This window comes from Pleurodeles waltl, chromosome 4_1 (genome assembly GCF_031143425.1).
Source record: "Pleurodeles waltl isolate 20211129_DDA chromosome 4_1, aPleWal1.hap1.20221129, whole genome shotgun sequence".
NCBI lineage: Eukaryota > Metazoa > Chordata > Amphibia > Caudata > Salamandridae > Pleurodeles > Pleurodeles waltl.
Genome location: NC_090442.1, coordinates 390,184,545 through 390,198,641, shown reverse-complemented (window position 1 = coordinate 390,198,641; position 14,097 = coordinate 390,184,545). Strand labels below are relative to the sequence as shown.

Here is a 14,097-nt window from a genome sequence, read left to right as displayed (position 1 = left end):
ACTGTGGCTTTGCACTCTGCAGGATTGAACAGTTGGCAAACCTCCCACTGTAGAGGCTTGAGAGACTGTGGCTTTGCACTCCCCAGGATTTAACAGTGGGCAAACCACCCACTGTAGAGACTTGAGAGACTGTGGCTTTGCACTCCCCAAGATTGAACAGTGGGCAAACCACCCACTGTAGAGACTTGTGAGACTGTGGCTTTGCACTCCCCAGGATACATCAATGGGCATGGAGCCCCATCGTGGATCTGGCGTCATGCACTCAACCGGCTGAGGTGCCCCCCCCCTTCTATTCCCCCTGAGGTTCCTGTTTTATTTCTATCTGATGCCCCTGCAGTGTTCTCTCCGTTTTGATCGGTTATTGAGTGTGGGCCTCGCCCATGCCTTTTGGGCCCAGTGATCCACAGACTATGATGGTGGAATCCCTTGGACTTGTGTTCTTGGTGTATATAATTGTTCATAGTGTAAATGTGTATATATGTAAATATTTTTGATTACTGTATTTTAATATATTACAATCATTCGACTCATTTCCTTTTGTCCTTGCATTCTTCCAGGGGGGTTTGGTGGGAGTAACTGTGATGTATCAACATGTACTTGTGTGTGTGTTGTAGTGGGTGAGGGTGGGGGTTTTGCGTGTTGCGTGTGTGTGTCACTGTTTTTTCCCTCCTCCCTCCCCTGTGTCGTAGGTGCAGTACTCACCGTGGTCTTCGCCGCCGGCGTTCGTGCTCGTGGTAGAGGAGCAGGAAGATAAAGGCTGGCAGAATTTGGAGCTCCGGTTCTATGGCGTCCTGGTTCCTCGTGGGGTGTGTAGAGGTGAGCGTTTTCCCTTCGAAGTCCTGTTTCCGCCATGTTTTTGTTCGCGGTGAATCCGCCCTGGAAAAGGTGGCGGATTGGTGGGTTGTAATTCTGTGGGCGGTACATTGTCCTCCGCCTGTCTGTTGCTGGTTACCGCTGCAGTGTTTGTTTGTACTGCTGTGGCGGTCAGAGTGTTAAAGTGGCTGTCTATGTTGGCGGTTTCCGCCACGGTCATAATTCAATTTTTTCCCACCAGCCTGTTGGCGGTTTTACCGCCGCTTTAACACCAACCGCCAGGGTTGTAATGACCACCTTAGTGTTTTGCATGCACATGATTTGTGTGGTATATTGGCAGTGTGCATGGTCTGTGTATGTTGTGTGTCACCAAAGGTTGCAGCTGTATTGGTATTATTTAGATCATGTCCCCCATTTTCTGAATGTGTCCCATGCAGGTCAGCGCCCACCAGAAAAAAAGGGTTATAGAGAGCCATCGCCAAGGAAGTGCGGACCCTGGGGGACCATAGCTGGCGGAGCACCAACTGCAGGAAGCAGTTGGAGGACCTGAGACGCTGGGCCCAGAACACCACAGAGTTCCAGCTGGGGACGGCTTCCCAACATGGAAGGGGTGCCCGTCGGACCCTGACCCCCAGGTAGGTGGTGGCCTACCCAGAGTTGGACGGGCGCTGGAGGGCTGCAGCCACAAGGGGGTAAGCGTAGACTGTTAGGGGACTTCTGCATGGTTGTGTACTGTAACCCTCAATGGACTTGGGATTTACGTGGTCAGATGAGATTTAGGGAGTGTACAGTCCTGGTTGTCACACCAATCATTTAGGAGTGTGACACGTTAGCTATGTAGAGCCATCCAGGAACAGAAGTGGTGATACTGTGACACACATTCAACTGTACGTATGGGTCACTCAAATATTTTTTCATGTCACTGGCTGCATCCTCCATCTCTGCGTGTACTGTAGTAGTACAAGGTGATCATATTGGCACTGTATTTGGGTAATGACAGGTATGTTTCGTCAACATTGCAATTGCTTTAATTGCAACTTCAATGGACCTCTGTGCAGCATGTACTCCACACATTCCTGTCAGTTAGTTTGTGTGTACAGTTCCTCTGAGCTCAGATTTGTTTCCTTCCGTAATGGATGACATGTGGTTGGGTATGTTCTTGGGTTGAATTGTTGGATCAGTAATTTAGCCAGTTGACAGGCATGTAGTAGTCTTCAATCAGGTGTATAGGCTGCAGGGTTGAGGTGATTGCTGATAAGTTTGGGTATCGCTTGCATGACTCAATTGTTATTCATTGCAAAATTGTCTCTTGTTTACCTGGCAGGGGCTAAATTATGCATTGTTTGTATGTGAAGTGGATGTGTGGGTTATCACCATTTTCTCCATTACCAGCACTGCCTTCCCTGTAGCTCCCCACCCAGTTGTCATGCCTGCTCACCCAGGAGGGGGGGCATCTCCTTCACCGCAGGCACCTCTGCCCCTGCCCCAGTCAACCCTGCTACCCTCATTGAGTAGGCTATTGACCTCCTGAGGTCCATCTCTGTGGGGCAGACAACCATTGTGAATGCCATCCAGGGACTGGCATCCCAGATGCAGCTGTCCAATGCTTTCTTGAAACGCATTCACAGTCCACAGTCCCTTGTCTGGCCTATAGAGATCATGTCAGGCTCTGGCCTCCTCGTAGATGGCAGCCAGTGTCCCTTCATCTTCCGTGCCCCCTCCAGCTACCTGTTCCCAATCCACAACCCCTCTCCCTACATCCGTGCAGGGCACACATACAGACAAGCATACACCCACTACAACCGACAAGGTGCGCAAAGACAGACATAAGCATCACAAACTATCCACAGGCATGCATGCACACAACACACATCTGTTACCATGAGCTTCATGAGCTCCTGGCTGGCCTCCAGGTTTCTGCTTGCCTTCTTCATGTACTCAGCCATGCGTGACCGCAGGCCCAGCACATAATCTAGCACATTCTCCTTGGACTCTTTGAGAGGCTTTTCCCAAGACTCTCTCACCAAGCACAATGGGCCTCTTACAGGGTGCCCAAACAGTAACTCAAAGGGGCTGAATCCAACCCCCTTCTGTGGCACCTCTCTGTAGGCAAACAACAGGCATGGGAGGAGGACATACCATCTCCTCCTGAGTTTGTCAGACAAACCCATGATCATGCCCTTTAGGGTCTTATTAAATCTTTCCACCAGACCATTGGTCTGTGGATGATAGGGGGTGGTGAACTTATAAGTAACACCACACTCATCCCACATGGCTTTCAGATAGGCTGACATAAAGTTTGTGCCCCTATCTGAGACCACCTCCTTTGGGAACCCCACTCTGGTGAACACACCAAGTAGGGCCCTAGCCACTGTGGGAGCAGTGACTGTCCGGAGGGGTATTGCCTCAGGGTACCTGGTGGCATGGTCCACAACCACCACAATGTACCTGAGGCAGTTGGTGGGTCTAGGGGACCAACAATGTCAATCCCCACCCGCTCAAAGGGAGTCCCAACCACTGGCAGTGGTATCAAGGGAGCCTTTGGCTTGCCCCCTGTCTTGCCACTGGCTTGGCAGGTGACACAGGAGCTGCAAAACTCCTTGACTTTTTCTGACATTTGGGGCCAATAAAAATGGTTGACCAGCCTGTTCCAGGTCTTGGTCTGTCCCAAATGTCCAGCTAAGGGGATATCATGGCTTAAGGTAAGGAGGAATTCTCTATACTTCTGGGGGACCACTACTCTCCTAGTAGCCCCTGGTTTGAGGGCCCTTGCCTCAGTGTAGAGAACTCCATCCTCCCAGTAAACCTTGTGGGTCCCACTGGTATCCCCTTGTTCTTGCCTGGCAGCAGTCTGCCTCAGGCCCTCAAGAGTGGGACACTCTCTTTGTCCCTGGCACAAATCTTCTCTGGTGGGCCCACCTGCCCCTTGCAGTTCTGCCAAGTCAGGCAGAGCTTGCAGGGGAAGTGTCCCTCCCTCAGAGGTCAGATCCTCCCCCTCAGGGTTGGATTCCTCTTGACCCTCTGTACTTGTAGGGGCTGGCAAGCCAGACCCAGTGCCCTTTCTCTTCTTCTTGGAGGCTTGGCCCATTGTTCCAGAGTCCAAGTGTCCAGCACTTCCCTGTTGTGCTGCCTGTGACCTGGTCACAGCACACACCCATTCAGGGAGGTCCAGCATCTGTGCATGGACCCTTCTCTCCACCTCTGACCATTCAGATGCTTCAAGATCATTTCCCAGCAGACACTCTACTGGGAGGGCAGGAGCTACAGCTACCTTATTAGGGCCAGTCACACCTCCCCATTCCAGACTCACCATGGCCATGGGATGGAGTTTGGTTCTGCTATCTGCATAAGTCACTTGGTGGAAGACACCAGGTAAGACCTGTTCTGGAGAAACCAGCTTCTCTGTGACCATTGTCACACTGGCTCCTGTATCTCTCAGAGCTTCCACCTCAGTCCCATTGACTTTAGGCCTCTGCCTATACCTCTCCATGATGGGAGGTAAGGTGGCCATAGTTGCAATGTCCACCCCACCCACGGATACTAAGGTGTCCTCTGTGTACCCTGATTCCACCCCTGGACCAACTTCCACCCCCAACCCTACACTAGCAATCCCCTGGGATTGCCCACCAGTGGGGGGCTTCTTGGAGCAGATAGCATCTCCTCTTTTATGTCCAGGTTGATGACAGTCAAAACACTTGCCAGCCTTAGCAAGCTCCTGAAACCTTCCTGCTTTAGCAGGATCATAATTCTTTCCCTGATACCCTTTCCCTTTAAAAGTGAAATGGCTCGGGGCTCCCCCTCCCTGAGAAGTGTTTGGGGACTCTTGTGAGGACTCCTTGGGCTTTTTATCATCTTTCCCTTGGTTCTTCCCCTGAGAAGAACCATGTCCTCCCTTTTTCTGATCACCCCCTGGGGGTTTCTGGTTAACCCTAGTTCTTAACCAGTCATCTGCTGCCTCCCCCAGCTCTCTGGGGTTGGTCAACTTAGAGTCAACTAGATACTGGCGGAGCTTCTCTTGGACACAATTGGTTAGAAGGTGCTCCCTCATAATCAAATTGTACAGCCCCTCAAAGGTACTTACCTTGTTGCCCTGTATCCAGCCCTCCAGTGCTTTTACTGAAATGTCCACAAAGTCCACCCAGGACTGGGTGCTTGTCTTTTGGGTGTCCCTAAACTTGAGCCCATACTGCTCTGGGGTCAGACCAAACTTTTTAGTCAAGCAACTCTTCATACTGGGGTATGAGTCTGCATCCTCCCCACTCATGGTTAGGGGCCTATCCCTCCCAGAGTTGGGAACTAACTCCCAAAGAAGTGAACCCCAGTACTGAGGCTTGACTCTCCTCATCTGGAGGGCCCTCTCAAAGGCTCCCAGCCACTTATCTATGTCATCCCCCTCTACATAGGCAGGAACCACCCCTTTGGGTAATCTGGGGGAAAACCCCCACCCAGGGACACCTCAGCTTCTTTATCGCTGCCACCATCTCTTTTCTCTTTGTTTGCCCACTTTTTCTTTTCTAGGGCCAGCTTGTCTGCTTCCAAAGCTATGTATGCTAGCTGGGCCTCCAGCTCTCTTTCCCTGATGGATGGGTTCTCTCCTCCTGAAAGGACCCCCTTCCCACCACTAGCTTTGGGTCTGCCCCTAGTGACTGTATTTACTGAGGACCGTTCTTCCTCATCCTCACTTAGGCTCAGATGCCTTCCCTCCCCTGAGTGGTTAGAGCTAGCATCCTCCCCTTTTTCTCCCTCCTCTGGAGCTTCCTCTGAGCCTACCTCTTGGGCCTCAGCCCATGCTGTCAGGGATTTGATCAGGATTTGCTAACTGAGGTCAGTGGTTGCAGGCAACCCTCTTTCAATACACAACCCCCTAAGCTGGACTACTGTCAGCGTGGGTAGGCTAGCCAGATCAAGCTCCATGGTTCCCTGGTTTTGTGTCAACAAAAACTTTTTGCAAAAAATTGGAAACAAGAATTTAGAAAAATTAAAAAAAATCAATAATTGAAATTAATCCAAATTAATAAAAAAAAAAAAATGGCACTAAGACAATTTAAAGGATTTTTAATTTGTTTTACTTAAAACTGTAACGTGCTACTGAACACAAGTACAGGATCCCACCGCTGCCACCAAAAATGTTGAAAAATGGGTTGCTGGTAAGGGCAGGTAGGTACCTACACCTAGCAACAAGCCACTAACCTCCACTTAGGTCCAGTTAGGTCTCAGTAAATTAACCCCAGCTCAACCCTTGGTAGCTTGGCAACGAGCGTCAAGGCTTAACTTAGGAGACAGTGTGTAAAGCATTCAAATATCACAAAACAGTAATTAAATAAAACACAGGAAACAGTTTAAAAATCCAAAACCAATTTATAAAAATAGTTTATATTTTTATCTTTAAAATGACACAAAAACGAATAAAATCGGATAAGGGGAACCGGAGATATGAATTTTTAAAGAATTAATATTTTTCTAGCGCTTAGAAACAAAAAGCGCCAATCGGGTCATCTGGTTGCACCTCGACCGGGGCAAAGTCAAAGTTTCAGGCCGACCGCGATGGAGCCCTGCTCGGCTACAAGTCGCGGGAGGCCTCGGTTAAAAAGTTACCTTCTGACTTAGTCTTTATTTTGAAGATTTTCTTCAGCGGGACGAACCTGCCAGTCGAATCCGACCTCCTGGAGCCCTTGTCCGGATACGCGATGCTGGATTCCTCGGTGGAGATTTTTACCTTCGGACTTAGTCGTTTTTTCGAGGTGAAAATCCGTCGACCGGGGTAAACCTGGATCTTGATCTGACGTCCATGGAGCCCTTCTCTGATACGATGGCTGGGAGGTCCCGGTCAACTTTTTACCTTCGGACTTAGTCTCTTTTTCTGAGATTTTTCTTTACCGGGACGAACCACCAAGTCAGGCCGGCTCGCGGTTGAGGCAAGCCGGCTAGAATTTCCGCGGCGGGTCGGTCCCTCTCTGGAGCTTTTTTACAAAAATTCTCAAATCTTCTCCAAACTTCTGGGGCTTCTCCCAGATGTTCTTTTAAGGTTCTTTTGGGGTCCACAGCTCACCCCAAGGGTCCAGAAGTTCTGAGATGGTCCTTGGGGGGTGCGGACTTCAACTCCCAGAATGCACCTGGCGCAAACTCCTTTTTGGCCATTGGACAGTGGTCAGCTGGTCACTTTCCTCAGGAGTTGGTGCAGGGGACTCTGGATAGCAATTTTTCACCTGTAGCAAACAGGGAGTCCCTCCTTGAACCAGTTGAAGCCAGGCAAAGTCCTTCTTGTGGTGAAGCCCAAGTGTGCAGCTGATGCAGTCCTTCTGAGTGCAGGTTCCAGGTGCAGGCCAGGGGTCCAGCAGGGCAGTCCTTCTTCTCCTTTAGTTCTTTTCTTCTTGAAATCTGGTGGGGATCTGAAGTGTGGGTGCAGGTCTGCCAGTTTTATCCTTGCTCCTGGGTGAAAAGCAGGGGGGTCCTGGTTCTCCAATCAGGTACAGGGTCGTCCCCCTGTGATGACCACTTCCTGGGAAGTGTGGCAAAAATCCATCCCAGAAGGCAACACTCTCTAAAAATCCAACATGGCTGAATCTGATTTTTGGAGGTTACATCTGGCTGAGCCCACCCACTGGTGTGGTCAAAAATCATAAACACACCCCTCTCCTGCCCTCTCCTAATCTAATCAAGGGGGCACCTAGTTGTATGGGGTTGCAGGATGTGGGGGTGTTGCTGGGTGCTCCAAATGTCCTTCTCTGCCTTTGAAGACCAGTTTGGCAGCCCTCCCCCTTCCTGCCTCACCATCTGCTGAGGGGAGATTCTCTCCCACAAGCACATTCCTTTGTGTGAAGCCAGGCCACTTCACACCTCATCAAGGCAGCTTGGCTAAGCTGCTGCAGGCTGGCCAATCAGAGCACAGCAGCAAAAACAATGCAGGGCTGAAATTGGCAACTTTTTAGGTAAAGTCTAAAACCTTTTACCTGAACAAGTTATATTAAATCCCACAACTGGAAGTTGTGGGATTTATTACAACAATTAATTTGATACCAAATTCTTGGTATGCAACATTTAAGGAGACTTTAAAATTTAAAATAAAGTCTCCCCATTCTAGCCTATGAAGGCCATTTACTTCAATGAGGGAAAAACGAATTTGGCTGTTTTTACCTCACCAGGGTTTATAAATCTATTTTTATTAAGTCCCTGCTTATAGTTACATGGCACCCAGCCCTAGGGGCACATAGGGCACACCTTATGGGTGACTTATATGTAAAAATAAGGTAGTTTAAGACTTTGGAACTACTTTTAATTCCAAAGTCGAATTTGCATATAACTTTAATTTAAAAGCAGCCAGCAAGGCAGGCCTGCCTTTAAAATGACACTGGTCACCTCAGCAGTGCACCTAGGTGCGCACCACCTATGCTGTGGTCCCTAAACCTACATGCCCTACCATATACTAGGGACTTATAGGTAGGTTAACATAGCCAATTATAATTAGCCTAATTTGCATATCCATTTTACACAGAGCACTGGCCCTGGGACTGGTAAGCAGTACCCAGGGCACAGCCAAGAGTCAGTAACCACCAGTACCTGTCCAAAAAGTGTGGGGGTGATCAGGGCAAAAAAAGGAGGACTTTCCTACATTAAAAGCATATTCTGTTTTTTTTCCATGTTTGTCTGACCCTGATAGATAAATTTGCCTTTTTAAAGCAACATTACTTGCATGCTAAGACTGACATTACCATGTATTTAATGGGGGAAAACTGCATATCCCAGAATCCAAAGTCCTACTGTCAGAAAAGTATCAGATGTGAGGGCAACTCTGAGTGAGTCTTTGAGACTAGGGGCTACTTGTACAAAGCAGAAGAATTACGAGTCGGAAAGAGCGACTCAATGCGAATCGCTATTTCCGACTCGCAAAACGAGATGTAAGTACAAATCGCAATTCCATTTTGCGATTAAGTGCGGAGTCGCATCGCAATTGGCGATTTCATAAATTGCACATGGGTGTGGCCCGGACTCGCAAATTGCGACTCTGTCGCAATTTGCGAACAGGTGCGAAAAAAATGTGAAAACACACTTCATGGTGCTGTTTGATGACATCAGAACCAGGAAGTACCCCCCCTCCCCCTTGGAACTGGGAGGAGTCTACCCAGCACAGGCAGTAGAGGCACACCCAACTGACAGGAGCAACTGCAGCTATGTCAACTCAGACCAAGGAGACAACCACTGCAGAGAGTTAGATAAAACTGAAATTCTCCTGACTGAGGAGTGCTGCCTGCACCATGAGGTCCTGTTTGGCAAGGCCGCAATGAGTGTCCCTGACACACAGAAAAAGATCTTGCTGGTCATTCAGAGCAATATCAATGCGATTGGAGTCAGCCATCGCACCATCGATGAGGTCCGCAAAAGGTGGTACGACCTCAGGTCCAGAACCAAAGAAAGGGTGGCAGACCGGATGAGGGAGGCGCATGGAACAGGTGGAGGACCATCCACAGTACCACCTCCTACAGCAATAGAGAGCATGGTAGAGACCACACTGGAGCCAAAGGCTGTCGTAGGAATTAGGGACCTGGACAGTTCATCACCGGGAACCTCCAAAAGTAAGTAGCAAATCTCACTTATTTACACCATTCAATGCATCATGCACACAACCACAGTACACAAAAGCATGCCTCATCCAAGTTTGTTCCATGCCTATATTGCAACCTAAAGGACAAAGCATTATGGGCAATGTAGTACAGTAGTCCAACTTTTGAAGAATATTTATTTTGATACACCATACATCAGAGAGGCACTGACAGTGTATCCCCTGTGTCCCACAGGTCTCCCTCAAGTACCCAACGATGACCCCAGTGTGTGGGGAGATGAAGATGCCACCATCACAGCAGACGAGGCGGCCAGCATATCTGCAGGGGAGTGCATGACCACACCAATTGTCCACCATGCAAATGAGACCACCGAAGAGACAGATGTGGACACTGAAACAGGAAACCTGACACCGGGGCCACAGATGGGTGTGAGTCGGCCAATTAGAATAGCTGAGTCTGGGCGGAGACGGCGTCATCAAACACAGGCTGCAGGTGAGGAGGATGTCACAGGTGAACAATTCCTTGGACTAGGGGCATCCCTACTGAGCAGTCACTGCCTGCAAAATAAACAAATGCGGTATACGAACCGGAACTTGCACAGACTGCAACATACCCTCACACAGGGATTTGCCAATGTTAACACAATTTACAAACATGAACAACAACATGGTAAACCTCACCCCCGCCATCAATGACCTGTGTAAGGAAATGGTAGCGGATCGGACCCAAGCAAGGCGCAGAGAGCGCAACACTGCTGCCCGTTTGGACCAGCTCAGTCAGTTGATTGGCCGCCTCGCAACCACAATTACCTGCTTGTCAAGGCGCACTGTTACGCTACAGGTGGAACTCAGCCATTTTGTAAGAGATGTGGCAAGGGGACTAGGGCCCATCAGTCAATCAGTGGACCTCATACAGACCTCCCAGGCAGCAAGGGGCATTGATGAGACCCCTCAGGACAGTGAGGACATCTCCAGCGTGAGCAGCATTTCTGCCTCAGATGCACGCATCCTGCGGAGTAGCAGTGCCCGCCACACATCATGGGACCAACCAGGAATGGGCCATGGTGGGCGTAGCCGCAGGAGGGTGTGATGTTTGTAAGGAAATGCCTCCTTGGCATGGTTACCCCCTGACTTTTTGCCTTTGCTGATGCCAAGTTATGATTTGAAAAGTGTGTTGAGGCCTGCTAACCAGGCCCCAGCAAAAGTGTTCTTTCCCTAAAACTGTACCTTTCTCTCCACAATTGGCACACCCTGGCATCCAGGTAAGTCCCTTGTAACTGGTACCCCTGGTACCAAGGGCCCCGATGCCAGGGAAGGTCTCTAAGGGCTGCAGCATATCTTATGCCACCCTGGGCACCCCTCACTCAGCACAGACACACCGATTGCCAGCTTGTGTGTGCTGGTGGGGAGAAAATGACTAAGTCGACATGGCACTCCCCTCAGGGTGCCATGCCAACCTCACACTGCCCATGGCATAGATAAGTCACCCCTCTAGCAGGCCTTACAGCCCTAAGGCAGGGTGCAATATACCATAGGTGAGGGCATAAGTGCATGACACTATGCCCCTAAAGTGTCTAAGCAAAACCTTAGACATTGTAAGTGCAGGGTAGCCATAAGAGTATATGGTCTGGGAGTCTGTCAAACACGAACTCCACAGCACCATAATGACTACACTGAAAACTGGGAAGTTTGGTATCAAACTTCTCAGCACAATAAATGCACACTGATGCCAGTGTACATTTTATTGTGAAATACACCCTAGAGGGCGTCTTAGAGATGCATACCTGAAAGCATACCTGACTTCCAGTGTGGGCTGACTAGTTTTGCCAGCCTGCCACACACCAGACATGTTGCTGGCCACCTGGGGAGAGTGCCTTTGTCACTCTGTGGCTAGTAACAAAGCCTGTACTGGGTGGAGGTGCTTCTCACCTCCCCTGCAGGAACTGTAACACCTTGCGGTGAGCCTCAAAGGCTCACCCCCTTTGTTACAGTGCCACAGGGCATCCCAGCTAGTGGAGATGCCCGCCCCCTCTGGCCACGGCCCCACTTTTGGCGGGAAAGCCGGAGGAGATTATGAGAAAAACAAGGAGGAGTCACTGGCCAGTCAGGACAACCCCTAAGGCGTCCTGAGCTGAGGTGACGCTGACTTTTAGAAATCCTCCATCTTGTAGATGGAGGATTCCCCCAATAGGATTAGGGATGTGCCCCCCTCCCCTCAGGGAGGAGGCACAAAGAGGGTGTAGCCACCCTCAGGGCTAGTAGCCATTGGCTACTAACCCCCCAGACCTAAACACACCCCTAAATTGAGTATTTAGGGGCCCCCAGAACCTATGAAGACAGATTCCTGCAACCTGAAGACGAAGAAGGACTGCTGACCTGAAGCCCTGCAGAGAAGACGGAGACACCAACTGCTTTGGCCCCAGCCCTACTGGCCTGTCTCCCCACTTCGAGAATAACTGCAACAGCGACGCATCCACCAGAGTCCAGTGACCTCTGAAGGCTCAGAGGACTACCCTGCATCTAAAAGGACCAAGAACTCCCGAGGACAGCGGCCCTGTTCCAAAGAAACTGCAACTTTGCAACAAAGAAGCAACTTTTAAAGACCACACATTTCCCGCCGGAAGCGTGAGACTTTCCACTCTGCACCTGACGCCCCCGGCTCGACCTGTGGAGAACCAACATTACAGGGAGGACTCCCCGGTGACTGCGACCCTGTGAGTAGCCAGAGTTGACCCCCTTGAGCCCCTCCAGCGACGCCTGCAGAGGGAATCCCGAGGCTCCCCCTGACGGTGACTGCCTGCTTCCAAGAACCCGACGCCTGGGAAATACACTGCACCCGCAGCCCCCAGGACCTGAAGGATCCGACCTCCAGTGCAGGAGCGACTCCCAGGTGGCCTTCTCCCTTGCCCAGGTGGTGGCTACCCCGAGAAGCCCCCCCCTTGCCTGCCTGCTTCGCTGAAGAGACCCCTGGGTCTCCCATTGGACTACATTGCAAACCCGACGCCTGTTTGCACTCTGCACCCGGCCGCCACTGTGCCGCTGAGGGTGTACTTTTTGTGCTGACTTGTGTCCCTACTGCTCGACCACACTACCACAAAATACAGCATTAGAATTATCTCTTTTTGCCACTATCTTACCTCTAAGGGGAACCCTTGGACTCTGTGCATGCTATTTCTTACTTTGAAATAGTACATACAGAGCCAACTTCCTAAAATGTTGCTTACCTGAGATTCGTCTGAGGCACATGATGTTAATGTGTCAGACGTTGTTACATTTTACTTTTTTATTGCTAGCTAAACGTCAACAGTTCAATACAACACTCCTGACAATAAAGGAATATTTTTTGTTGCACAACCTGGTTATGTGTGTCTTACATTTGTGAGTACTGTAACGTTTGCCACGTACCTGCCAAAGTAGTGAGTTTCAATGTGGTCCCATCTCCGTCTGCCCTCTAGTGCAATGCTACCATCCCCAGGCTGTTGTTGTGGTGGCTCTTGCTCCTCATCCTCCAAATCTGTGTCATCTAGGGTGAGATGTAGCCCACGTGTGGTTGCTATGTTATGTAGGATGGCACATGTCACCACAATCTTGCATGCAGTCTCTGGGGCATACTGGAGTCCCCCTCCACTTTTGTGCAGGCATCGAAAACGTGACTTTAACATGCCAAATGTCCTCTCAATGACGGTTCTGGTGCGCCAATGTCCAATGTTGTAACGCCTCTCATTCTGATTGGCAGGTGTTGGATATGGGGTGAGTATCCATGGCCTCAGAGCATATGCACTGTCTCCTGTGGAACAAAACAGCAGATATGAGCATGGCTTCACATGGTTATGCAGTGACATGTATTCATGACATTGGTGTGTACTACAGAGTACTTAATAAATATCCTTCACCAAACTCCCCACGTTCTAGGCGTTGGTGTATCCCACTGAGCCTGAATATGTATGCATCATGTGTGCTCCCTGGAAATTTTGCCACTGTTGGAAAATGGGTTATTGGTAAGGGCAGGTAGGTACCTACACTTAGCAATAGGCCACTAACCTCCACTTAGGTCCAGTTAGGTCTCAGTAAATTAAACCCAGCTCAACCCTTGGTAGCTTAGCAACGAGCGACAAGGCTTAACTTAGGAGACAGAATGTAAAGCATTCAAATGTCACAAAACAGTTATTAAATAAAACACAGGAAACAGTTTAAAAATCCAAAACCAATTTATAAAAATAGATTATATTTTTATCTTTAAAATGACACAAAAACAAATAAAATCGGATAAGGGGAACCGGAGATATGAATTTTTTTAAAGAATTATTGTTCTCTAGCGCCTGGAAACAAAAAGCGCCAATCTGTTCATCTGGTCGCACCTCAACCGGGGAAAAAGTCAAAGTTTAAGGCTGACCGCGATGGAGCCCGGCTCGGCTAGAGCCTGCGGGAGGCCTCGGTCAAAAATTTACCTTCGCACTTAGTCGTCTTTCTGAAGATTTTCTTCAGCGGGACAAACCTGCCAGTCCAATCCGGCCTCCTGGAACTGTTCTCCAGATACGCGTCACGGGAGCCCTTGTTGGAGATTTTTACCTTCGGACTTAGTTGTTTTTTTCGAGGTCAAAATCCTTCGACCGGGGTCAACCTAGATCTTGATCTGACGTCCTTGGAGCCCTCCTCGGATACCCTGGCTGGGAGGTCCCGGTCAAATTTCTACGTTCGGACTTAGTCTCTTTTTTGGAGATTTTCTT

At 49.6% G+C, this 14,097-nt stretch overlaps 1 long non-coding RNA gene across 1 annotated transcript in view; it reads right to left on the bottom strand.

Annotated features, from left to right (window-relative positions):
* Positions 1-9,604: 9,604 nt before the first annotated feature.
* LOC138287776 (uncharacterized) overlaps positions 9,605-14,097 on the bottom strand; it is a 76,091-nt gene continuing 71,598 nt past the window's right edge. Inside the window, exons 2-3 of the long non-coding RNA XR_011202275.1 lie at positions 12,776-13,157; positions 9,605-9,928 (exon numbers count right to left, since the gene is read on the bottom strand). This is a non-coding gene — a long non-coding RNA (uncharacterized lncRNA). The remainder of the gene's footprint in view (positions 9,929-12,775; positions 13,158-14,097) is intronic.